Consider the following 24,524-nt stretch of genomic DNA (forward strand, 5'->3'; position numbering starts at 1 on the left):
AACTAGATGTAATCGACATGTTCAGATTACTTTATCCAACAACAATAGAATATATATTCTTCTCAAGCTCACATGGAACGTTCACCAAGATAGACCACATTCTGGGCCTTAAAATATAACAGATTTAAGTGAATAAAGATCCTATATTGTTTGCTGTCAGACCACTGTAGAATTTAACTTGGAGATCAATAATATAAAGATAAGTAAGAAATTTCAGGGTGCCTGGGTGGCTCAGTAGGTTAAGCCTCTGCCTTCAGCTCAGGTCAGGATCTCAGGGTTCTGAGATCGAGCCCCGCATCGGGCTCCCTGCTCAGCAGGGAGCTTGCTTCTCTCTCTCTCTGACTGCCTTTCTGCCTGTTTATGATTTCTGTCAAATAAATAAATACAATCTTAAAAAAAAATTTCAAAATGCGGAGGTTGAATAACATACTTTATAAAAGGTCAGAAAAGTATATCGAGAAATTTTGAGCTATTTTGAACTAAATGGAAACATGACATCAAAATGTCAGATGCAGAGAAAGTGATGCTTAGAAGAAAATATAGAGCATTAAAAAAAAAAAAAAAAAAAAGCCCTGAAATCAGTAATCTAAATTTCTACCTTAGGAAACTAGGAGAAAAAAAATCTGAAAGTAAGCAGAAGAAAAGATGTAATAAGAATTAGAGCAGAAATAGGGGTGCCTAGCTGGCTTTTGGCAGAGTGTGCAACTCTTGATCTCAGGATTGTGGATTCCAGCCCCATGTTGGGTATAGAGATTACTTAAAAATAAAATCTTAAAAAGAACAAAACTAAAACAAAAACCACAGAAATCAATGAAATTGAAAATCAGATATCAGAGAAAAGCATTGAAACCAAAATCTGGTTCTTTGGAAAGATCAATAAAATTGATAAACCTCTAGTGAGGCAGAGAAAAGGTGGAGGTTACAAATTATTAACATCACAAAAGAGATACCATTTCACATCCCTTGCACATTTAAATAATAACAAAATACTATGAATAACTTAATGCCTATGGCTATATCTATTAAAGATATCAGTTAATTTCCTTTCAAAACAGAAAGCACCATGCCCAGGTGGTTTACTGATGAATTCTGCCAAACATTTATGGAAGAAATTTTGCCAGTTCTTTATAATCACTTTCAGAGGATAGAAGCAGAGGGAGTACTTCCTACCTTATTCAGTAAGGCCAGCATTACCTTAATATGAAAACCAAGCAAAGGCATGAAAAAAAACCTACTACAAATCACTATCTCTCAGGAGCTTAGATTCAAAAATCCTCACAGAATATTAGCAAATCAAATCCAGCAATCTATAGGAAGAAATCTACACCATGACCAAAAAGGGATTATCACAAGTATATGAAGTAGGTTCAACATTCAAAAAATTCAGTGTAATCTATCACATCAACAGACTAAAGAAGAAAAATCAGCTGATTGTGTCAATAGATGCAGAAAAATCTCTATATAACTGAAAACATGTTACATTTGCATTTGCTATGACCCAGCACCCATTCACAATAAAAAACAAAACAAAAGGGGCACCTGGGTGGCTCAGTGGGTTAAGCCACTGCCTTCTGCTCAGGTCATGATCTCAGGGTCCTGGGATCAAGTCCCGCATAGGGCTCTCTGCTCAGCGGGGAGCCTGCTTCCTCCTCTCTCTCTCTCTGCCTGCCTCTCTGCCTACTTGTGATCTCTCTCTGTCAAATATATAAATAAAATCTTAAAAAAAAAAAAAACCTCTCAGTAAACTAGATATAGAGGGAAACTTCCTCAACTTGATAAAGAATATCTACAAAAACTTACAGTTAGCATCATACTTTATGATGAGAAAGTAAAAGCTTTTTCATCAAGCTCAGAAACAAGGCAAGATGATCTCTCATTGATCCTTTTCAACAATGTACTGGGATTCTAGCTAATGCAATGAGATAAGAAAATAAAAAGTATACAGATTGGGAACGAAGAAATAAAACTATCTTTGTTCACATCACCTGATCATCTGTGTAGAAAATCCAAAAGAATTGACAGACAAAAAACCTGGAACTAATAAGTAATTAAAGCAAGTTTATAGGATATAAGACTAATATATGGCAATCAGTTGCTTCCCTGTATACCAGTTGTTGAGCAAAAGGAACTTGAAACTAAAAAAAATCTTCCCCTCAATTTTGCTGGAAACCTAAAACTGCTCTAAAAGAATGAAATCTTTTAAAATGTATGTTGAAAATACGGAATCTGAATTCAGACAATATGCTTAGCTTACCTTTCACCTTTTGACTTTTGAAGTGAATAGTTTGTTGTGATAACAATGAGTAAAAAAGAATTCTCTTCAGACTTTTTTCCTTTAAAATATATTCTTTAATGGATAAAAAATGGAATTCTTTATTCATAATTTGACATATACTAGATAGTGGTCTTTTATGCCCAATGAGTAAAATAAATGAGCAATAAAAATATTGCTCACAAATGGATTTTGCTGTTTTAATGTTAAAATAGATGTATAAGAGGTTAGGGACAAAAAGGGGTAGTGGGGAGGGGGTGGGTATCCTTCTAAAAAGGCAACATTGAGGGATCCTTGTGGTGATGGAACTGTTTGGTATCTTGACTATGGTGATAGATATGTGAGCCTATGAGGTATAAAGTTCTGTAGGACTAAATACATGTACAAACAAGCATAAAGAAATTGGGGAATTTCAAAAGACCAGTGGATTGTAGTAATATAAATATACTTATTGTGACATTCTACTTTAGTTTGTGAAAAGTTATCATTGGGGAAACTGAGTAAAGTATACTCAAGATTTCTCTCGAAATCTTGTACAAGTCTACAGTTATTGCAGTAAAATTTAAAAATGCATGTGCAACTGTTATATAAAACTATTAAAGATTTTTATTTTTTGTTTTTGTTTTTAGGTTGTTTCTGACTCCTTGATAAGTTCTCATTGGATTTGTAAGTTGATATTTTAATTTTTTTTATTCCCCACCCCAAACGTTTTATATTTTCTAATTACATAAGCATAATTTTCTAGAGAACTTGGAGCAAAAATTGGAACAAAACTCTATTATTTGGTTCCTACATTATTTTTTTTATTGTGTTATGTTAGTCACCATACAATATATCATTAGTTTTTGGTGTGGTGTTCCAAGATTCATTCCTACATTATTTTAAGGTCTGTTTCACTTTTTCTGATATCATTAGGTGGTAGTTACTTTGAGAAAGTTTGAGTACATATCTTAGGCTAGTGCCATCTGTTTTCTTGGAGTGACTTCCTATCAGGGTTATGATTAGTGGCAGTAAAGTGCCATCTGTGGAGCTGGGGTATATACATCCATCCTGTTGAATATCATGCTCTTCACACAGAACATCTTTGTGGCTGTTAAGAAGGACACAACACCCTGGGAGAAAACTACTCGTATAAGTGGTTTGACTAGTGGGATAAAATGAATTCTGCTTCATTGACCTGTGAGAATCCGACAATTAGATGAAATGAGGGTAGTCAGTATTCCAGACTGGGAGAATTTAACTTTGTTCTCATTTTATCATTTGAAGTAACTCTCTTACTCTTTTGTAACTTTTTCTTTATTGTATAGTGGGGAAAAAAATAGAATTCCTGTTTTAATAATGGGTAGGTTTTTTTTTAATTCCATGAAATGGAAACATTTGAAATAGGAAAATTTGGACCAACATTTTTAACCTGAGAAAATAAATTTTTCTCTATATAACTGAAAACATGTTACATTTTTAAGTGTGTTTACTTGGCCAGTTTCTTAGAAAAGAAACTGTGTTCCTAGTATGGTTATGAACCATAATATGCAGTCATTAGTTTTGATTTCTATATGTTGTCATTTTGATGAGGGATTAAAATATGCTAAGCTAATTTCAAGGACATCTCTGAGAAATACTGTCTGAAGATGGCTTTGTTTTTCATCATGTTAGCAGTGGAGGATAATATTGTTACAAAGTAACATTTGGGGGATTTGTATTCTCTGACAGTATCATAATCAGTTTGAATCAAATCGGGTATAGTTTCACCTGTTTTGAGGCCACTAGGAAGACAACTCCAGTACAGTCTTCTCCAAAGTATATGCCTTGGAATACTCATTCCTTTGGATGTTAACTGATGTTACATGGGAAAGGGACCTGTGGTCATGTAAATTTGGGGAAAAAACTGAGTTGAAATTATATTTATTTCCAACAACTGATTATCTAACAGGGCCAGTGGTGTATGGTGTTTCTCAAATGTATTTTCCAACATAACCTCAGTGTTATCAAATATGCCATAAGACTGGTGCTCCCTGAAGTATTTTTGGGAAATAGCTTTAAAATTTAGGAAATTGGTAAAAATGACAGGATCCCTTGTACATTTTTCACAATGATGGCAAAAGAAATAAGGACATTTGAGTTAGAATAGAAGAAGTATAACAAAGACTTTGAAGTATCTTAAAAGAGTTGACATGCAATTAAGCATTAATAATTATTATAGTTATAAAACAATTTTTTAATCTTGAAGATAAAAATACATATTCTTCCTTGTTGTAGTCACCTACCAATTCCTACTTCACTCTCATTTCTTGAAGATTTAGCTCCTGGCTCACTGTCCTCCTCTCCAAGACTAATGTGTCTTAATTTTTGGTGGTTTTATGGCCATCTTGAGGTCCTTCCAACACCCTGCTTCCTCACTGCCTTAACTTCTTCTCTTTCAATGATTTTGTTTCCCAGACTACTTCAGCCAAGTCTTCTCATAGTCATATTGTGGACTTAGTCATTAGCAATAACTGTTTCCCCTCCATGATCTTGACTTTAGGCATCCCATTTTCCACCAGCCTCCAATCCCACCAACAAATTTTTAATTCCACCTGGACATTTCCTTACTCAATGTAAATAGCCTCTACCCTATTGTTAAAATAACCCATTTATCCCCTCTCTTATCCCTCTTCTTGCTTTGTTGTCCTTAGCTGTCTAAATCCCAAAGACATAATCTCTTTTATGCCTTGTAGCTGCCCAGCCGAACACAGCTAGAGAAAAGTATCTAGCCATTCTCACTAGTCTTACTTTAACTATTTTGATTACTAATCTCAGGGGGCCCTTAATGTGTTCTTACAGCTTGGACAATTCCTAGGAAAATGTTTAAAACCTATTTCTCTAAAAACTTCCAGTTCCTCTTCTCCTATTCTCCCTTTCACCTGATGACCCTATTTTCTTTTTCACTGATAAAATAGAAATGCCTAAAAGAGAACTTCCACAAGCACCCATCATCATATCTACCTAACTACATGGACCTGTAACTTACATTCTACCTTCTCTTCTTTCCTCCCTGGGTGAACTCGAATCTCATCTAGGGCTTATTCTTGTACTTATGTTCTTAGATTCTTTCCTTTCCCCTATTCAAGGGTATTGGTATAGCTTTTGTGGATGTCCCCCTTCCTTTACATAATTATTTAACTCCCATCCCTCCTAGTTACCAATCCATCTCATTTCCATTTCCTTTTACACAATTTTTCTGTCTTTCTGTCCAATTTATCTTGATCCCATTTCAGTCAGGCTTGATCTCACCATTCTACCAACACTGTGTCGAGTGTCACCAAGGACCTCCATCTTGCAAGTCTGACAGTTCTCAGTCTTCATCTTACTGGACCTATCAGTAGAATTGACCCCATCAGTTACACTCCTCCCTAGTGCTCTGAGTCTTCACACTTTCCCAGCTGCCTACCAGTTACTATGACCACTTAAATCAGTTTCCATGCAAATACCTCTGCATTGACCTGACTTCCAAACACTGGGTGACCCAGGGCAGTTCCTGCACTGTTTCTCTGCCTACATTCACTCCCTAGCCAAGCTGATTCAGTTTCATGACTTTAATTCACATATATGCTTGTAACTACCAAATTTATATCTCCAGTATGAACCTCCCTCCAGAACTCTAGATTTAAATATCCAGATGCTGAATGTCTGATAGGCATATCAAACCTAACATGTCCACAATGAGGTTCCTCTCCACTAACAGCCAGACTTTCTTCTTCCTTAGTCTTCCTAATCTCTAAATGGTAATTCTATTCCTTCATTTTCTCAGGCCAGACTCTTTGGCACCACTATCATTTCTTCTTTTTCTCACCTTTTACATATCTAGCTATCAGAAAATACTATCAGCTCTACCTTAAATGTATCCAGAAGAGGACTGCTTCTCACTACCTCTTCTACTCTCATACTGGGGCAAACCTTCATCAGTTTTTTTATTAAAGTAGCCTTCTTACTGGTCTCCCTGCTTTTATACGTTCTCCCCTATAATCTATTCTCCAAACAGCAGCCAGATAAATTATTTAACTCTTAACTCTAATCATGTTACTATTCTGCTCTAATGACTCTAGCCAGTGCTTCTCTTTCTAGGGGTTTATCATCTTAATATGGGTCCCCATTACTTCTGACCTAACCTTTTACTGCTCCCCCTCACTCACTGCTTTAGCCATACCAATATCCTTGTTCCAAGTCAGGGTTTTGCAGCTAGTGTTGCTACAAAAAGCCCTAAGGCTTGCTTCTTACTTCCTTCAGATCTTTACTAAATTGTCGTCACACTTAGGCTTTTCCTGACCAGCCTGTTTTGAATTGCCACTATTTCTCCTTGTCTTACCTTCTTAGTGCTCCTTATTTCTTCAGTACTTTAGTTTTAAATCACTGTCTGATTTATATTTTGTCTGTCTGACCTTCCTTTGAAGATGAACTCCACAAGGAAGGGAACTTTGTGTGTTTTATTCAGAAAGACAGATGTGGATTAGGGGAAAGGGATTGTGTAGTAGTTACTGACTTTGCCTAACATGCATTTCTCTTGTTACCTCCTGACCACAAAGATGGTTAAGTGACCCAAATTGGGGCTGTCTTTGTATCTTTTCCTTCTGTTATTCTAGTCCTGGGGTGGGCATGGGGTCCAAGCCAGGCCAACTGGATTTCAATTTTTCTGACTGGTGGTGGCAATAAAGAAATACGTCCTATCTTGTCATGGGTCCTTTTAACTGTTAACAGACCATTAGACAAAAGGTAGGTATAGCTGTATACTATAATGCCTTTGGAACACTTAGAAAATTGCCCATATACTAGGTGACCAGAAAAGTTAAAATATATATATATTAGAGCAGATACGGGGGAGAATAAGAACATTTTAAGTGAATACTATATAAAGTTCTATATAAATAAACTTTGAAACCTTCAGTGTGTAAAACACTAAAGGTTATTTTGACCTAGTTTGCCTGTCAGGTTGATAAATTCTTCCTAATGTTCATGTAATAGTTACTTACATGCTACATGACTTCCACAGCTCAGAAAGATCAAATAGATATATTCAAGAGGCTTATATAACCCTCATTAAAATGTAATGGCCAATGCAAAAATTTTTAAATATTGTCAGTTATGAGAATAAATGTAAAATCTGCAAATAAGATTTTAAAAACATCTACTCTGACCAAATAGGACTTACCCTAAGAGTACAAAAATGATCCAGTATTTGGAGATCTTATGCATAAATGCACTGTACAACAATTTTTTTTAGTCCTACAGGACATTTAGTAACATTTAACACCCACTCCTGGTCATCTTTTAGGACTAGTACTTATTATGGATACAAAACATTCATTTTGAACCATCTGTACATTTATTAATAGTAAAGCTCACAAACATTTCCATCAAAATCAAGAGTCATAACATGATGTCTGCTAACATGGTAGTATAAGATCTAGCCAGGCAGTGAGACAGAAAAGTAACAAGTATAGTTATTAGAGGATGAGATAACACTGAATTTTTTTTTAAGGATTTTATTTATTTATGAGAGGGAGAGAGAGAGAGTGCAAACATGAGCAGTGGGAGAAAAACAGGGAGAAAGAAAGGGAGGAGCAGACCCTCTGCTGAGCGGGGGAGGCTTGATCCCAGGACCCTGAGATCAGGACCTGGGCCCTAGGCAGTCACTTAATTGACTGAGCCATCCAGGTACCGCACACTAAAATCTTATAGGCAAGGTGATGGATAGACCTATACAGTTCTGAAAATCAATTATAAAACTCTTAGAATTAATGCAATTCCATAAGTAGTTAGAGAAATGATAATTAAGTGTTTAGTGGAAATAATTGGAAGCTTAAGATAATGGGTTCATTTCTTATGGCTATGTTAGAGAATCTAACATGCTAAGAATAATTCAATTAAGAAATGTGTATTTTCAGAATTTCCTACAGTAAGTATGTATAGCTTTGTTATGAGAGAATATAAGATCTTAAGAATATGTTTTCAATACTTAGAGGTAAAAAAATTCTGGTGCTAGAGCTCAAGCCCAGCTGAGTTTTATCAGTTGTAGGCTTTCCCAAATAATTCAATAAGGAGGTTTGAATGCTTGATTTTAGAACTCTAGTTAGATTAGACATGGTTAAAAGGCAGCTAAAATCTCAATCATCTATATATTTCTAAGTATTGATGGGCAAAAAACTAGGTTTGAAATTTCTTTGAAGAATACTCATTTTCTTTTTAAGTGCTTGTTTGATTAGCTTCAGGAAGAAGTGAATAGATCTTGGTACTTTTAGTAAATGGCTCCTAATGTCATTTTGCTACTGAAGATTTGGAGTGTTCTATCATAATTTAGTTCCAAAAGCTCTCTTTTCAAGAGCTATAAATTGAGCAGACAGCATGGTGAAGAGCACAAGTTTTAGAATGAGTGTAGCCTGGCTTGAATTCCAACTGTGATGCCAATAAGTACATGACTATGAGCAAATTAATGAGCCTTTCTTAGCCTCAGGTTGTCTTTTATAAGACTGAAATAATAATAGCTATGAGGATTATAAGGATTAACTGAGATGATAGACCTGGTCATTGACAATATTCAGTAACAATCTAATTCTATATTGCTCAATATTATAATTGAGGTACTACTAATAAGTTATTTTACAGTGTATTTTTTAGAGAAGACCATCTCATATTATTTAGTTATATATCCCAAATTCTGAAAAATTATATACTTTTATGGAAGAGAAAATGACTAAGACATGGGCTGCCCTGTAGTGTGACCCCAAACAAGTAACTTTTGGCATTTTTTGAGCTTTCAAGTAATCTCTACATTTTGATGTAGAGAGGATGAAATGAAATAATGCAGACTTTTCAGCACTTACTTATAAGTATAAAACACTAATGCAATTGTAAGGAATTCATACTGAGAGGACTTCTGTGACTTCTACCCATGGTGTAGTAACAGGAACTGGGTTCATTCTCCTGTCTTAAATAACCAAAAACCAAAATGAAACAAAAAAAAGGCCATAAAATATTTAAAACAGGTTTCAGACATTGGGCAATGAATAACATAAGATTGAACCCTGAGAGAAGGGAAAAAAGTGATGTGCCCAAGACCACAGTGTAAGAAGGGGAACCCAAACACCGCTCAGTGGTCACACTGAAAGGTAATAGAGTTGGGAATTCAAGGAGGCAGTTTCAGCTAAAATATGTAGGACAGTATACTAGAGAAGAGAGAGTTACACAAAAAGAACACTTTGGAGGTCATCAGAGCATTCCCCTGGAGTGTTCAGCTGAGTGCTGATTAGTGCACACGTATAAAAGAACTACCAAAGGTTGAGAAAAGAACCACTGGAAAGGAAAATGTAGATCACAGGTCAGGGAAGAATGTGTCCCATAAGAATAGAAAAACTTTTTAATATAAATGGCATAAAATGGAATAGTTAGAAGAGTATTGCCTCAGTAGGGAAGGAAAATTTCCCCTAGACTAAAGCTCTGATTCTTCCTACCCACCCCCCAAAAATCCTAAAAAAGCCATTAGAGTGATCATAAACTTTTTTTGTAAAGGGTAAGATAGAAAATATTTTAGACTTTGTAGGTCATATGATCTCTGTTGCACCTACTAAGCTTTGCCACTGTAGTGATAAAGCAGCCATAGACAATATGTAAATGAATGAGGATGTCCAAATTCTAATAAAACGTCATTTACTGAAATAGGCTGTGGACCAGATTTGACTTGTGGACCACAGTTTGCAGACTCTCCGTTTAAAGGTCAAATTGTTTCTAGTAGTTTAACTTCATCCCAGAACAAAGCTCAAGGATATTTAGAAAACTACAAGATATCCAGCACCTAACAAGGTAAAGTATGCAATATCTAGGATTCAATCAAAATTTACCAGATCTCCCAAGAAACAGGAAAATTCAATGGGGAAGAGAAAAATTAATCAACACAAATAGACTCAGAGATGATATATTTAATAAAGATAGTTTAGTGAACAGATTTTTTAATATTTAGTAAACATTTTTACTAAACAAAGATAATGAAAGGCATATAAAAAAAAGTCCAAATTAAATGTTTAGAGGCAACATAAACATCTGAAATGGAATATAAATTGGATAGGATTAGCAGCAGACCAGACACTGCAGAAAGATTTTGTGAACGTGACAATATAGCAGTAGAAATTATACAGAATAAAACACTATGGGCTGTGGGACTTCAGTCAGCCAAATATATGTATAATTGGAGTCTCCAAAGGAGGAAGGTAACAGAATAAATATTTAAAGAAATAATGACTGAAAGTTTGCTAAATTTGATGGAAACAACAAGTTCACGTATCTTAGAGGCTTAATAAATACCAGCAAGTACCAAAAAATGAAGAAAATTATACCAACATACATTACAATCAAATAGTTTAAAACCAATAATAAAGATTCTAAAGCAGAGAACAAGGGCACTATAAATTTAGAAGAACAAAGAATAACTGTAGACTTTTCACCAAAAGAAATGCTATCGAGAAGACAGTGTAGCAACTTCTTCAATATAGTGAAAGAAAAAACTGTCAACCTAGAAATTATAGCTAATAAAAATGTCTTTCAAAAAAGGTAATAAAATGCTTCTTTAGGCATACAAAAGATGAAAGAATTCACCATTAAACCCACGCTATAAGAAATGTTAAAGGAAGCCATTAGGAAGAAGGATAATAATATTAGATCAAAGTAAAAGAACACCAGAGATAGTAAAGTTCTGAGTAAATGTATAAGTTTTTTTTAATTTATTTAAATCTTTTTTTAAAAAGGTGATTGTTTTAACCAAAAATAGTAACAATGTAGTTGGGGTTTATAACATATAAAATGTATGACAATAGTTGAAGTTCAAGATGGGAAAAATTGAAATGTAATTAGGTTTTTTTTTTTTTTTTAAGATTTTATTATTTAGAGCATGAGAGAACGCACAAACAGTGGTGAAGGGTGCAGAGGGAGAGGGAGAAACAAACTCCGCTCTGAGCAAGAAACCTGATGCAGGGCTCAATCCCAGGACTCTGGGATTATGACCTGAGCCGAAGACAGATACTTAACTGACTGAGCCACCCAGGTGCCCCTAAAGTTGTTTTTTGTTGTTTTTTTTTTTAAGATCTTATTTATTTATTGGACAGACAGACATCACAGGTAGGCAGAGAGGCAGGCAGAGAGAGAGGAGGAAGCAGGCTCCCCACAGAGCAGAGAGCCAGATGTGAGGCTCAATCCCAGGACCCTGGGATCATGACCTGAGATGAAGGCAGAAGCTTTAACCCACTGAGCCACCCAGGCGCCCCAACCCCTAAAGTTTTTATACTATATGTGAAAGGTGTAATATCCCTTGAAGTTACCTTGTGTTAATAATATAATAAGAATGTCCATCAACAGATGAATGGATCAAGAAGATGTGGTATATATACACAATGGAATACTATGCAGCCATCCAAAGAAAGGAAATCTTGCCATTTGCGACAACATGGATGGAACTAGAGCGTATCATGCTTAGTGAAATAAGTCAAGCAGAGAAAGACAACTATCATATGATCTCCCTGATATGAGGAAGTGGTGATGCAACATGGGGGCTTAAGTGGGTAGGAGAAGAATAAATGAAACAAGATGGGATGGGAGGGAGACAAACCATAAGTGACTCTTAATCTCACAAAACAAACTGAGGGTTGCTGGGGGGCAGGGGTTTGGGAGAAGGGGGTGGGATTATGGACATTGGGGAGGGTATGTGCTTTGGTGAGTGCTGTGAAGTGTGTAAACCTGGTGATTCACAGACCTGTACCCCTGGGATAAAAATATATGTTTATTAAAAAAAAAAAAAAAAGAAGGGAATCTTTCTGCCCTTCAACAGACAAATGGATAAGGAAAATGTGGTCCATATATACAATGGAGTATTATGCCTCCATCAGAAAGGATGAATATCCAACTTTTGTAGCAACATGGATGGGACTGGAAAAGATTATGCTGAGTGAAATAAGTCAAGCAGAGAGAGTCAATTATCATATGGTTTCACTTACTTGTGGAGCATAACAAATATCATGGAGGACATGGGGAGTTAGAGAGGAGAAGGGAGTTGGGGGAAATTGGAAGGGGAGGTGAACCATGAGAGACTATGGACTCTGAAAAACAATCTGAGGGGAATGAAGTGGTGGGGGGGTGGGAGGTTGGGGTACCAGGTGGTGGGTATTATAGAGGGCACGGATTGCATGGAGCACTGGGTGTGGTGCAAAAATAATGAATACTGTTATGCTGAAAATAAATAAATTTAATTTAAAAAAAAAGAATATAATAAGAAACCTTAAATCAACCACCAAGACCCCAAAAGAAAGAGTATAAGCCAAAGGAGATAAAATTAAATCAGAAAAAATAGTCCAGAAATGCCTGGGTGGCTCAGTGGCTTGAGCCTCTGCCTTTGGCTCAGGTCATGATCCCAGGGTCCTGGGATCGAGCCCTGCATTGGACTGTCTGCTCAGCGGGGAGCCTGCTTCTCCCTCCCCCTTTGCCTGCCTCTTCCTACTTGTGATCTCTTGTCTGTCAAATAAATAAATAAAATGTTTTTTAAAAAATAAAAAGAAAAAATAGTCCAAAGAATGCAGGAGAAAAAGGAAAAGGGAAATGGAGAACAAATGGATAGCAAGATGTACATTTCAACCTAACTGCATCAATAATCATATTAAGTATAAATGATGTAAGCACTCTAGTTAAAAGGCAATGAATGGCAGCTTAGATTTTTTTTTTTTAAAGAAGAAAATAGATTAGCTGTATACTGCCTGCAAAAAGATGCACTTCATATACCAAAGGACAATTGGGTTATAAGGTAAGGGATGGAAAGCAATGTGAATTTTAGTACTAATTATTTTTAAACTTGGAGTAACTGGAAGTAGAAATTGGAGCAAAAAATATTGCCAGGTATAAAGATTGTTCTTTCATAATGATAAAATGGTAAACTCATCAGGACTCATCATGACCAATTTAACCAAAGAAAACAGAAGGCATAAATTACCAGTGTCAGGAATGAAAGAGGGCTCATAACTACTGATCTCATGGGTATTATAGGGTGATTAAGGGAATGCTACAGTCAGTCTCTGCTCACAAATTTGATAACAGATAAAATGAAACAATGTCTAGAAAGATAACATACAAACTACTAAAACTGTCTCAAGGAGAAATAGATTACCTGAATTATCTTTTATCTATTAAATCAAGTTAGTAGTAAAAACAAAAACAAAAAACAAGAACAACTCCTCAGAAACGAAAAACCACCAGACCCAAATGGTTGTGCTGGTGAATTTTACCAAATAACCCCTTTGACCAAAAAAAAAAAAAACAAAAACAAAAACAAAAAAAACCAAAAAACAAAAAAAAAAAGAAAAGGGAAATTAGAAAGTATTGTTATCTTATTGAAAATAAAAACATACTTCCAAATAACTAGGATGCAACTATAGCAGGGCTTCGAGGGAAATTTATAGCACTTTGTGCCTATATTGGAAGAGAGCAACAGTCTCAAAATAATAGCGCTAGGTAAAGGATTGTCAAAATCATCTTCAAATATCTGAATGCCTTTTGTTAAAAAACGTGTTTATTTCATGTTGGAGAAGATAATATAGATGGTTACGAAAAGGCAACTCTTAGCCCTTCATCGGAAGGAAATAGCCATCAGACTTGCCCTGCTGTGGGCTGAATTTCTTTAGTGATGAATTTCTTTAGCATGTTCCCTTAGATATTCTTTAGTGTTTTTTGTTTTGTTTTGTTTTGTTTTGTTTTTCTTTAAGTAATCTCTATATCCAAGGTGGGGCTTCAGTTCAGGAAACCAAGATCAAGAGTCACATGCTCTACCAACTGAGCCAGCCACACACCCCTCCCTTAAATATTTCTAAGGGTTCTTCCCAATAATTAACTTCTTTTTAAAAAATTTTTTCAAAAAGATTTTAATTATTTATTTGAGAGACAGAAATCACAAGTAGGCAGAGAGGCAGGCAGGGGGTGGGGGAAGGAGGCTCCCCGCCGAGCAGAGAGCCCATGCAGGGCTCAATCCCAGGACCTTGGGATCATGACCTGAGCCGAAGGCAGAGGCTTTAACCCACTGAGCTACCCAGGTACCCTCAACGATTAACTTCTGAGATAAACGGTAGTGAAGGAAAAAAAACACTTTTTTTCAATGTTAATAGACTATACATTAACATGTACTTTTAAGCTGATGTATTATATAGTATGTAATATAGTATAAGAATGAGCAGTAATTTAAAATCACAGAACTGTAGAATTAGAAGGAGCTGTAAGTGGTGTTTAGTCAAACAACAGTAACCTCAACTCTCTGCCTCTTTTAATATCAAAGCCTTGGGTAAAAAATTTTTTTGAGTTTTTTTAAGGGGGTGATCTATTTAAGTTTGCAAATCAGCAGAAACAGTGCATGAAAAGTAAACCACTGGAAGACATAGTTCAGAGAAAATTGCATCAAGCTTAGGGACAATCACTAGACGTGATTTTGTACTAGGTCAAAGCTTGGGTATATGTCACCTTCTCTCCAAAGCCGCCTCTGGCTTTCCCAGACTTAGTGGCCTCTGTCTTCCCACAGTAATCTGTACACTCTGTACTGTAACATCTACATACTACCAACTATTGATAGGGTGTTATGGAAAATGAGACCAGGAAAAAAAAAAAAGTTTGCTGTTTACAATCGGCCGTCTTTGTGCTAAAACGTTCATCTGTTTTCTTCTAGTGAGTACTACTCTAGTGAGTAGTATGAGGGTCAAATGAGATAACATACGTAATCTTTGAAAACTTTGAAGCACTAGCTCCATGCAACAAAATATTCCTATCATGCATTTTTTCTTTTCATGTGGCAACTGTCTGTGAATTTCTGCCTAGCAGACGTACATTCCTACTCTAAGCAGTTAAATGGCAAGAAGCAAAGCTGATGGGACAGAGAAACCACATTGCTGCTTTATAAAAACCAGGGAGTTTCCTCAGACATCTTTTCAAGAAAGACAGTTTAGTCAGTGTTTCTATTTTGGGAAGTAGCGTATCTTTTATGACGGTTTGATCTGGGCTTATCAGTTGTCCACCTTCCGATATTAGACCCGAGTAGTAGATTTTTTTTTTTTTTAAGATTTTATTTATTTATTTGACAGAGAGAGATCACAAGCAGGCAGAGAGGCAGGCAGAGAGAGAGGAGGAAGCAGGCTCCCCGCTGAGCAGAGAGCGCGATGCGGGGCTCGATCCCAGGTCCCCGAGACCATGACCTGAGCCGAAGGCAGCGGCCCAACCACTGAGCCACCCAGGCGCCCCCCGAGTGGTAGATTTTTAGTGCTCGAGAGAACTGTGTAATCCAGAGGCTGAAAGTTACATCTGATGTCTTTTTTTTTTTTTAAAAAGAAACCTGTTTTTCCCTTTTTAACGAGTTTCATGTAGGTTTGATTTTCAACACCAATGATAATAGTTGCCATGACTAGGTATTTATTAATTTGCTAACATTGCTTTAGGGGCTTTATACAAACTATCTGATTTAATCCTTCCCAAATCCTATCTGGGAAGATACTATTCCTCCTTTGTAGATGAGGAAACTGAGAGTCTGAAAATATCATTACTAGCTTAATTTACAAAATTACTAGAAGGTGACACTAAAATTTCAGCATCAATCTAACACCAGCCTCCTTATGCAAGCACTGTGTCTTTGGATGAGTGGAGCAGTGCGCTGGGCTTAGAGGTAGACTGTTTAATAGAGTCACGGTGAAAGCCGTCAGTGAATGATTATATGCACACATGGTAGCTAGGTTCTGCATGGGGTTGAGAAACAGAATACTTACAGTAGGGGCTCTGCTGCTTATGAGTTCTGTGACTTTGGCAAATCAGTTTATTACCCTTCTCAAGTCTGTTTTCCTCATTCAAAAATAGAAACTAGTAAAACCACCTATCTGAGGTGGTTGTGGTGAAGATGAAATTGTTGTTTTTCAGGGCTTTAAATGGTTTTGAAAGGAACATTTGGGTGGCTCAGTTGGTTAAACATCAGCCTTCAGCTCAGGTCATGATTCCAGGGTTGTGGGATTGAGTCCTGCATCGGGGTCCCTGCTCAGAGGGGAGCCTGCTTCTCTCTCTACCTGCCGCTCCCCGTGCTGTGCGCACTCTCACTCACTCTCTCTAACAAATAACTAAAATCTTTTTAAAAACCCCACAAATAAATGAATAAATGCTTTTGAATATAAACTCAAATGAGTATATAAATGAATTGATGAGTGTATTTCATTATTTGCCATAGCCTTTCCTTAAGTAGTAAATTTTCTGAGTGCTTTTAAAAAATGGTTTAATTTATAGAAACTAGTGAGTTTCCAGAGCAGCTCTGTTGAATTAGAGTCATCTATTATGTAAGGAAGTTCTACTCCTAAGCCTAGCGTTCTTCGATGAGATACTTTGTTTTTGAGGAATGGTTATTTCACAATACCTTGTAAAGGAATTCTTGACAGATATTTCTGTCTCCATTTTGGAAGAGTAGAAAGACAGAGAGGTCCAAAGTGGATCAGTGCCAGAGTCAGCTTTGAGGCTCCTAATATAACTGTCACACTGTGTCTACTGGGAAGCTACCTTTCCCATGCCATATAGACTTCTGTATTTTCTAAGCTCATTTCTGTTCAGACTTGAGAATAAGTGAAAGTCTTCTCCTTGAGGGCTGTTTGGTACCATGTACAAAATGGCATCTTTGGCAGTCGAGTGAATAATCAGTGAATGGATCCCCCAGGTCGTACTGAAGCTCGTAAGATGGGCACGTGGGAAGGTTGTGTTCTGTGTCAAAGAATGAATTCTCCATACCTTTCATTCCAATATTGTTTATTTTCTTTTTGGTTTAGGAATTTTCAAATTTAACCCATCCACTCCCATGTTTCCTCAGGATTAGTGACAGAAGTGAATGGAGCACAATAAAATAAACAGTTTCTTACAGGCGTTCTTGAAGGTTGTGTCAAAGCAGCAGCTCAGAATTCTGGGGAGACCTTAGAAACCTTTTGGTCAGATCCGTTCAGCGTAGGTAACCGGTCTGGAGAATCCATCTTCTTTCCTAGCCCCTGGTGCGCCCCTCCCCCCGCTAACCCTCCTCACTCCCACAGAGCTCACACAGCTCATTCAGGCACAGACTGTCAGTTAGGGGTCTGGATTGCCAGTTTGGGTGATTACCTGGCTCACAGCAAAAGCTGACAGTCCTATCTCCGTGGACATTTTTGTTCCCCAAACAGAATCTACGAGAATTGACTCCAGTTTGTGTGGCCTTCCCTGGAGATCAAGCCTTGAAGGAAGTCCTAGCAATTGCCGCCGTAAATTCATCCTGTGATGATAGTGTGCCGGCTGAGAACGGAGAAGGGCTGCCCCCATCGCCATGCTCCTATCATCATTAGAACTATCAGGGTTGAGAAGAAAGTGTCCCGAGCGTTTGGGTACAGTGACACGAAAGAAATTGCAGATTAAGTGAGACCATTGCTCCCGGGATTGCAGGACGCAAAAAGAAAGGGAGAGTGAGCCGGGGAAGTTTATTTATGGAATGTCAGGGGGCCATTGAGGCCCAGCAGGCCCTAGAAGTGGAGGACTTCCCTGGGTGCTTGTTTTCTCCCTCTGACCTTGGATGAACTAGCGAGCAGTATATTATGCCGGCCGATTGTGCTGGTTTGTCATGGTTAGCATTCTGGACTGTCCCTGGAATGTAGGAAACGGATGAATTTGAATGGAACCATGAGGTGGTCTGCCGGGCCCTCTCCTTGTCTCAAGGAAACCTGTGCCTGTTTGTCTGGGCCCGGCCTGATGGAAGCAGTGGAGGGAAAGAGAGGTGGGCCTTTGATCTCTTTGTTGCAGCTGCTCCCTGGGAACTCGCTGAAATCAATGCCCTGTTTTCCTGAAGGAATGAATGGCTCTGCCTAACTAGCTTTGTGAAGCTGTGGGGGAATTCACTGCCTCTGTTTATTGACAGCTGAAAAGGAGCACATGGGGTGGAATGGGCCTTCTTGTGAAAACCAGGCACAGGGAAAATTAGACCTCAATTTAACACAGAGGAATTTGGAAATTCACCCCAAAGGAGACGGTGGTTTCTCATGCTTACATTAGAATGACTCAAGTTTGGGGCTAGTGTGTAATGAACAATGGAGGTTCTGTCACAACTGTGTTATAAGTAGGAATATGGTATGCATAATAAATGATGCTAAGTAGAAGTTGATTCAACACCCTCCTTCTATTTTAAACACAGAAGTAGAGAAAGACAAATATGAACCATGATATAATCAAGTGATTCTTTTATTTTTGCATTAAGAAGAAAAAGGAAAAAATTGATACTTAAAGTAAGCATTATTAATGTAACTTTACTAAGTGTCAAGAATGTCACTCATTTATGTTTCAAAACATCTTTGAACATTGTATCTGAATTTCACTCATGGGAGCTCTTCCTGCCGCTCTGGATAGCGTGTGTTGTATGGGAATATTGTAATATGTTTATTTTTAAAAACTTATATTCTTGGGATGTCGTAACTGAAGGCTATGCCAAGCGTGAATGAAACTGGCAAAGAGACCAGTATAGCACTTGACATTAACACAGTTCATAAATCTTAAAATTACTAACTTACTTTTGAGAACATAGTAAGGAAAAAGTCTTGAGTTTATCGCAAGGAAACATCACCCCTCACTTGCTTGATTTCCCAGGAAGAATTTATAGCTTCTTCCTTTGGCCCCAAGCCCTTTGTGCACACCTCTATTATAGCACTTAACACACTACCCTGTAGCTCTTTGTTTAGGTGTATTCTTTTAGCTGGAAGTAAAGCAGCTGTGGCGGATTCATTTTTATATCTCCAAGCCCAGCAAAGCTCCTGGCTCGGTGAATGCGAGCAGCATGAATGGGGATTGATAGCTCCCTGTACATTACTTTGAATGTAATTACTTATCCAGGCTTCAACTGCAAATACTACATTTTAGGAAAACCTGATTGATCTATTGTTACCTGATTGGTGCTATAGCTTTTTAAAATCTATTCTTTATGGAGAATTATTAAACATTTTTTTTTTATTTGGCAAGTTTGTTGAGCAGCCCATCAGCCTCTGAACAGGAGGCATAAAAAAGTGGATAGCATTGTCCTTTTAAAATCTAAGCTCTGTTCTCCAGTATTCTTTCCTAAAATTAAATCTCAACACAGTGTTTAGATATTTCCAGCTAGACGAGAAAAGCTTTATATTTAGAGTTCTGTGGACTTTCACTGGGCCGGAATTAGTGATTGTGATGGAGAAAGCATCCATTTTCGTGATTTATTTCTATGATGTAGTGTTAAATAATGCAAAACAAAACACCCTTTGACAATTTCTTTAACCAGATTTACCACTGCTATGAGCCCCTTATCAAAAGAAGCAAAACCTTCACTCGTCAGTGAAAAGAAGGGAAATTTTGAATCTAAAGGATGAACTACTATGATTTCACAGGACCCTAGAACAAGCCCAGTTTGGGGCTCTTTTCAAGTTAAAGCCTATTTCTTTTTAAACCACAGCTTTAAGTGGGAAATAGTTGTCAACATTCTTTGGGAAACAACATCTTAAAATCATAATGGAAAATTTTAGTAAAGGGGGTAAGGAAGCACAGAAGTACAATAACTGGCTAATATTTTACCCTTCGTGATATTTTTGTTTTTACCACCAAGATTATTTTTGAAGAAATCTGTTTGGTTGTCTGTTTTTGATTGAAGGTAAGGGTGCGGTATAAAATACAGGTTTGCAAGTGTGTGAGCTTTGGTAGGAATCTTGTATAGGATTGGGGTGTTTGTGTGGGTCATACAAATGTGGTCGATTCAGCAGTTTGCGATTCTGCTGAGATTTCAGATTTCTTATGAAATAGGAAAATTACCATGGCCTTGATCATCGATACACTCTCACCCCCAGAAGTATTAACTTGCAGATAAGAAGGCAGTAAGCATAGCACTTAGGTTTTATGATTTGGCTGCTCTACTCTCCGTTTCTGGAAGTAATTTCATGTGACATCATACCAAAGTAGGGAGGGGTGAAGGGTGGAAGGAAGTGTAGGAAATCAAACTACACTTTTTCATTTTCGCAGCGAGGCATATCTTTGTCTAGATTGATAGAAGGAACTACATACAGGCCAAGGAAGTAACTTCGGTTAAAAAGCTGTGTTCTTGCTATGCCTGTTGAATCAGATAACTCCAGCTCCATGATCCTCTGTAAAAAAAAAAGCCTCGTCTCAGGACCGAAGACTGCTAGAGTCCCCAAGAAGAATCATTTCAAAAGGTTTGAGAGTCAGACCTTCACAACAGGCCTGGGAATCAACATATACGACATGCTTGTGTTTGCGTTGTGTGTTTATCTCCATCATCAAACTTCCTAGTAAAAAGACACCAGATACTTCCCTCTCAGATGGCTTCCCGTCCATCCAGACTGAGCAAAAAAAGCAGCCCTACTACAGGCTTATCTAGTCATTGCAAGGGAAACATCCTCCTTATTCATTAGATTGAATTACAGGAAAGACTGTTCTGAAATACAGATTTAAAATTACCTTCATTGGGTGTGCTTACTGTCAACAAGTTCTGCCTCAGACCTCTTTTCTCACAGTAGCCTTGTCTTTGGTGGGGGGGTGGGGAACAGGAGTGAAGCCAGTTTTGTTTGTTTTGGTTTTTTGGTTGTGTGTTTGGTTTTTGTTTGCCTGTGTGTGTTTGGGGCCTTTGAATGATCCTTTCTTGCTCCTTAGAATCTCCCCCCCCCACCCCCACTTCACCTTCAACCCTGCTCAGGGACTGGTTTCGTGTTTGACACTTTTTAAAAGATTCTGATAGTCACCTGATTTCTGCCTGAGGCTGTGAGGTATTTGTACTTGAACTGGGGTCTCTGGAAAATAATTGCAAATCCACAAGGGCTCCTTGCTTCCCAGATACCCGAGCAAAGCCCTTTACTCAAAGTAATTTATTTAATCCTCGAAAGACTCCTGGGCCGTAGGTACGATTGTTGTCTTCATGTGACAGGCGGGAAGCCGAGGCCGAGGGAGACCGAACAGATTGTGTGAGGTTTCTGAGTGGCTCCAGGGGCACCTGGGAATGTCGGCCCATGCCCTTCCCCACACCACTGCCCAGCCCCTCTCAAAGGACGACTGCCGCCAGAACTTGAAGGCGGGTCTCTGGAATGTAGGGATATGGCGCTAGGGCATGTCGACGGGGAGAACTTTTTGATCTTGGCATTCCTGAACTCATATTCTGTATATCAGTGTCTCTTACAGAGCAGGGATGTGGTTTTTCTCAGTGCCTTTTTTTTTTTTCTTTTTAACCTTTTGATTCTTTCCCCCCTCGCTCTAGGGTTGCTTTCACGTCTGATGTGGCCTCTGTTTCACGTCACATCGAACAGTCCTCTGTACCTCAGACTGACAAAGGTAAGTATGTCTCTGCCGAGCCAGCAGACTTCTGCCCCGTCTGCTCTCCTGCACTCAGGCGTGAGTCTGTATTCTTGTTCTTTCCTCTGGTTTGGCACACACCAAATCCTTCCACCTTTCCCACAGTAGAGGGGGTTATGTTCCAGAAAATGCTCGCTCTCAGAGAATCTTCATTTGAGGAACTTCAGGCTTTGAAGGAAAAATAGGGTTGAGGGATAGAAAAGCCTGTTTTTCACTCTTTAGGAAAAAATCAAGAGAATATGTGAAGAACTGTCATTGATATTTATTTTCATTTAGAAATAAGGGATTATTATACAGCTGATTTTTATTTAGCATGACTTGTTTACTGGAAATTTATGAGCTCCCTCTCTTACATTTTAAAAAGATGTTTTAAAATGATCCTGAAAAACAGATAAAATACTAAGGGAAAATTTGGGAGCATTATCCTCCATTTAGAATCATAGTGAGTCTGCTAGATATGTTATAGTTCAGTTTCTCAATCATCCTCATAAGACCATAATATGAGGTGATTCTCAGTTTTCATCTCTTCTGTCCAAATCTCTGAAAGTTATGAAATGGGGAAAAAGTGGGCCTCTAAATCCAGTGTTTATCTGAGAGGACTTATGGTTGGCAGGATACTCCATATTTATCAGAATTTTTTATTTATGATCATTTTCCACCATACATATGGAGATTATAATTTGTTTTAACCACCTATTTCAAAATAGCAACCTCTAATTCCAGCCTTAAATTTCGTATCCAACATGTTGATGTTTTTTCCCCTGTAACATGTATTAGCTCTCTGTTTAAGAAGCCCGTGCCTTCCTCACCTCACGCCACCCTCCCCTGGATTTGGACCTTCAGTGCTAACGGTTGCTTAACCTTAATTCTTGGCCTCTCTCCACGCCTTTTTTTTTTCTTTTTTACAAAATGTCCTTGACTGTAATATGCCATTTTTTTTTTTAATTCCAGTGTTCTGTGTAAGTTTTCTTATATTACATCTTACACTTGAAATTTTTTTTCCCCTAAGCCTTTCACTAGATAAGTCACGTCCCAACTTACTTTGCTCTGGGGGCTGACTTCTAGAAGGTTATTCACGGCTGCCCGAGGTGGAAAACCAGAGTGAAGAGAATATTAGATACATGGGGGTGTGTGTTTAAATTCCTGTTCTCCAAATGATTCTAATTGAAACTAGTCCAACCATCATATTCAAAGAGAAATATTTAGCAAAATCCCAGAGTGCCAGAATCACTTCTGTACGTCCTATAGGCCACTTTATGATACCTGGAAGACCATTCTGTGCCAGGCACCATCGTGATCGTTGTCTCTAGTTAAACATGATCTTGTTATGTACAGCACAGCGATACTATTACACGATACTGTTACACGGCACTGGAATACAGTGGAATAAGGCAAAGGAAGACACATTCTTACACCACTCCTGCGTAAGAGAAGTTGTCATGTAAGAATTATCATTAAAATGTCTTTATTTTCTGACTCCCTGAACAAACAAAAGGCTAAAAATGAAGGCAGTTTAGAGATGAAGGGAGTTGACGGCAGGAAGGGGGTCTTCATCATATCGGATGGTATTGAATCTTGTTAAAATTAGTAAATAAAGCACACTTCTCTACCAGCGTGTTTAAAATAGCACTAGGAGCTATGCATGTTTATACTCTAATGAAGTGAACTTTATTTGGGGAGTCATTTAATTGATCCATTATGTGGCGTTTACGGTAATTTTTTCCTTTTTGTTGGAGCGCAGGAATTAAAAGTGATTCATAAAACAGACACACTCACAATCAACATGTAAATTAGAACCACATTAAGATGATCATTGTTTTATGTTGTTTCCTTAAAATGGTTCTCCTTGCCCTGTATTGTCAACTCTGTAAGAGCACCGTGAGAGTGTGGTGAGCTCTGGCTCAGGGAAGATTGAGAACTCCCTGCAAACAGTTCATTTTATGAACAAACTTCAGGGCACAGTTACTGCATTTATTCTTTTTGTGCACTTTTTTTGGGTTGTTCCCCCCCCCCAAAGTAATTATGATCATACTGATTCTAAAATACACACTGGATCAGTCTGGGAGCATAGCCCTTATGTCTGCTGTCTGAGGTCTCCTTCTGTAACATAAACCTGAGCACATTGTCTCCTGATGGCAAACGTTTGGTGCTTCTGATGAGTCAGGACTCTTGCTTGCCACTGGCAGAAACTAATGGGAAGGCGGAGAAATCCCCAAGAACCAAGGAACAGGGGCATATTTGCATGTTACAAGAATCCCTCTGACAGCAGCACTGTGATAAGAAGGAAAGGGAACCACTCCAGAAAGACCCTGAGGAGTCCAACTAGACCTCAGGGTCCAGTCTGTAGAAAGCCCTCTGCTCTGACCTCACAGATTCAAGCTCCTTACTCACCAGGCCAGTCTCAGGTTTAAGTTAGGCCACATGAAAATTGAATTTTGGCCAATAAGATGGGTTTGGCCTCGTCCTCCAGCACACCTCTGCACACTTGTCCTAGAAAATTTTTAGGCACCACAGCCTGGAAAGTAGTCTCCTGCACGTGGTGCCCGTGTTGACAGAGATTGGGGACAGGCCATGCGAATGTTCATGAGCTGCTCGCTTCTCTCTTCCCTTCTATACCTCACCTATCTGGCATCAGAAGGGAAGCAAGTGTCAACAGAGGCCAGATCCTTATGAGGCCAGAGTGGTTCTACGCTGTGGTTGCTTTGCTTTCCCAAACCGTGGCCTGCTTGCCCAATACACCCTCGCCTCCACGTTCACTGCCCGTGAGTTCTCTTCTCAGGTCCAGTTTCCTACGAAATACTCATCTTCCCAACAACCAAAGCAGGGAGAGGGCACTGCATTGGCCTGCTCTGCCTCT

At 38.2% G+C, this 24,524-nt stretch overlaps 1 protein-coding gene across 8 annotated transcripts in view; it reads left to right on the top strand.

The window, feature by feature from the left end:
• Nucleotides 1-24,524, top strand: part of PLAGL1 (PLAG1 like zinc finger 1) — a 109,885-nt gene that overhangs the window by 57,938 nt on the left and 27,423 nt on the right. For 4 of the 8 annotated variants that reach the window (XM_059177349.1, XM_059177348.1, XM_059177356.1 and 1 more), the window contains exons 2-3: nucleotides 2,902-2,938; nucleotides 21,573-21,646. The gene's annotated coding sequence lies outside the window, so the exon portion shown is untranslated. The remainder of the gene's footprint in view (nucleotides 1-2,901; nucleotides 2,939-21,572; nucleotides 21,647-24,524) is intronic. The other 4 variants (XM_059177351.1, XM_059177354.1, XM_059177350.1 and 1 more) reach the window with 1 other exon arrangement.

Source organism: Mustela lutreola, chromosome 6, assembly GCF_030435805.1.
Source record: "Mustela lutreola isolate mMusLut2 chromosome 6, mMusLut2.pri, whole genome shotgun sequence".
NCBI lineage: Eukaryota > Metazoa > Chordata > Mammalia > Carnivora > Mustelidae > Mustela > Mustela lutreola.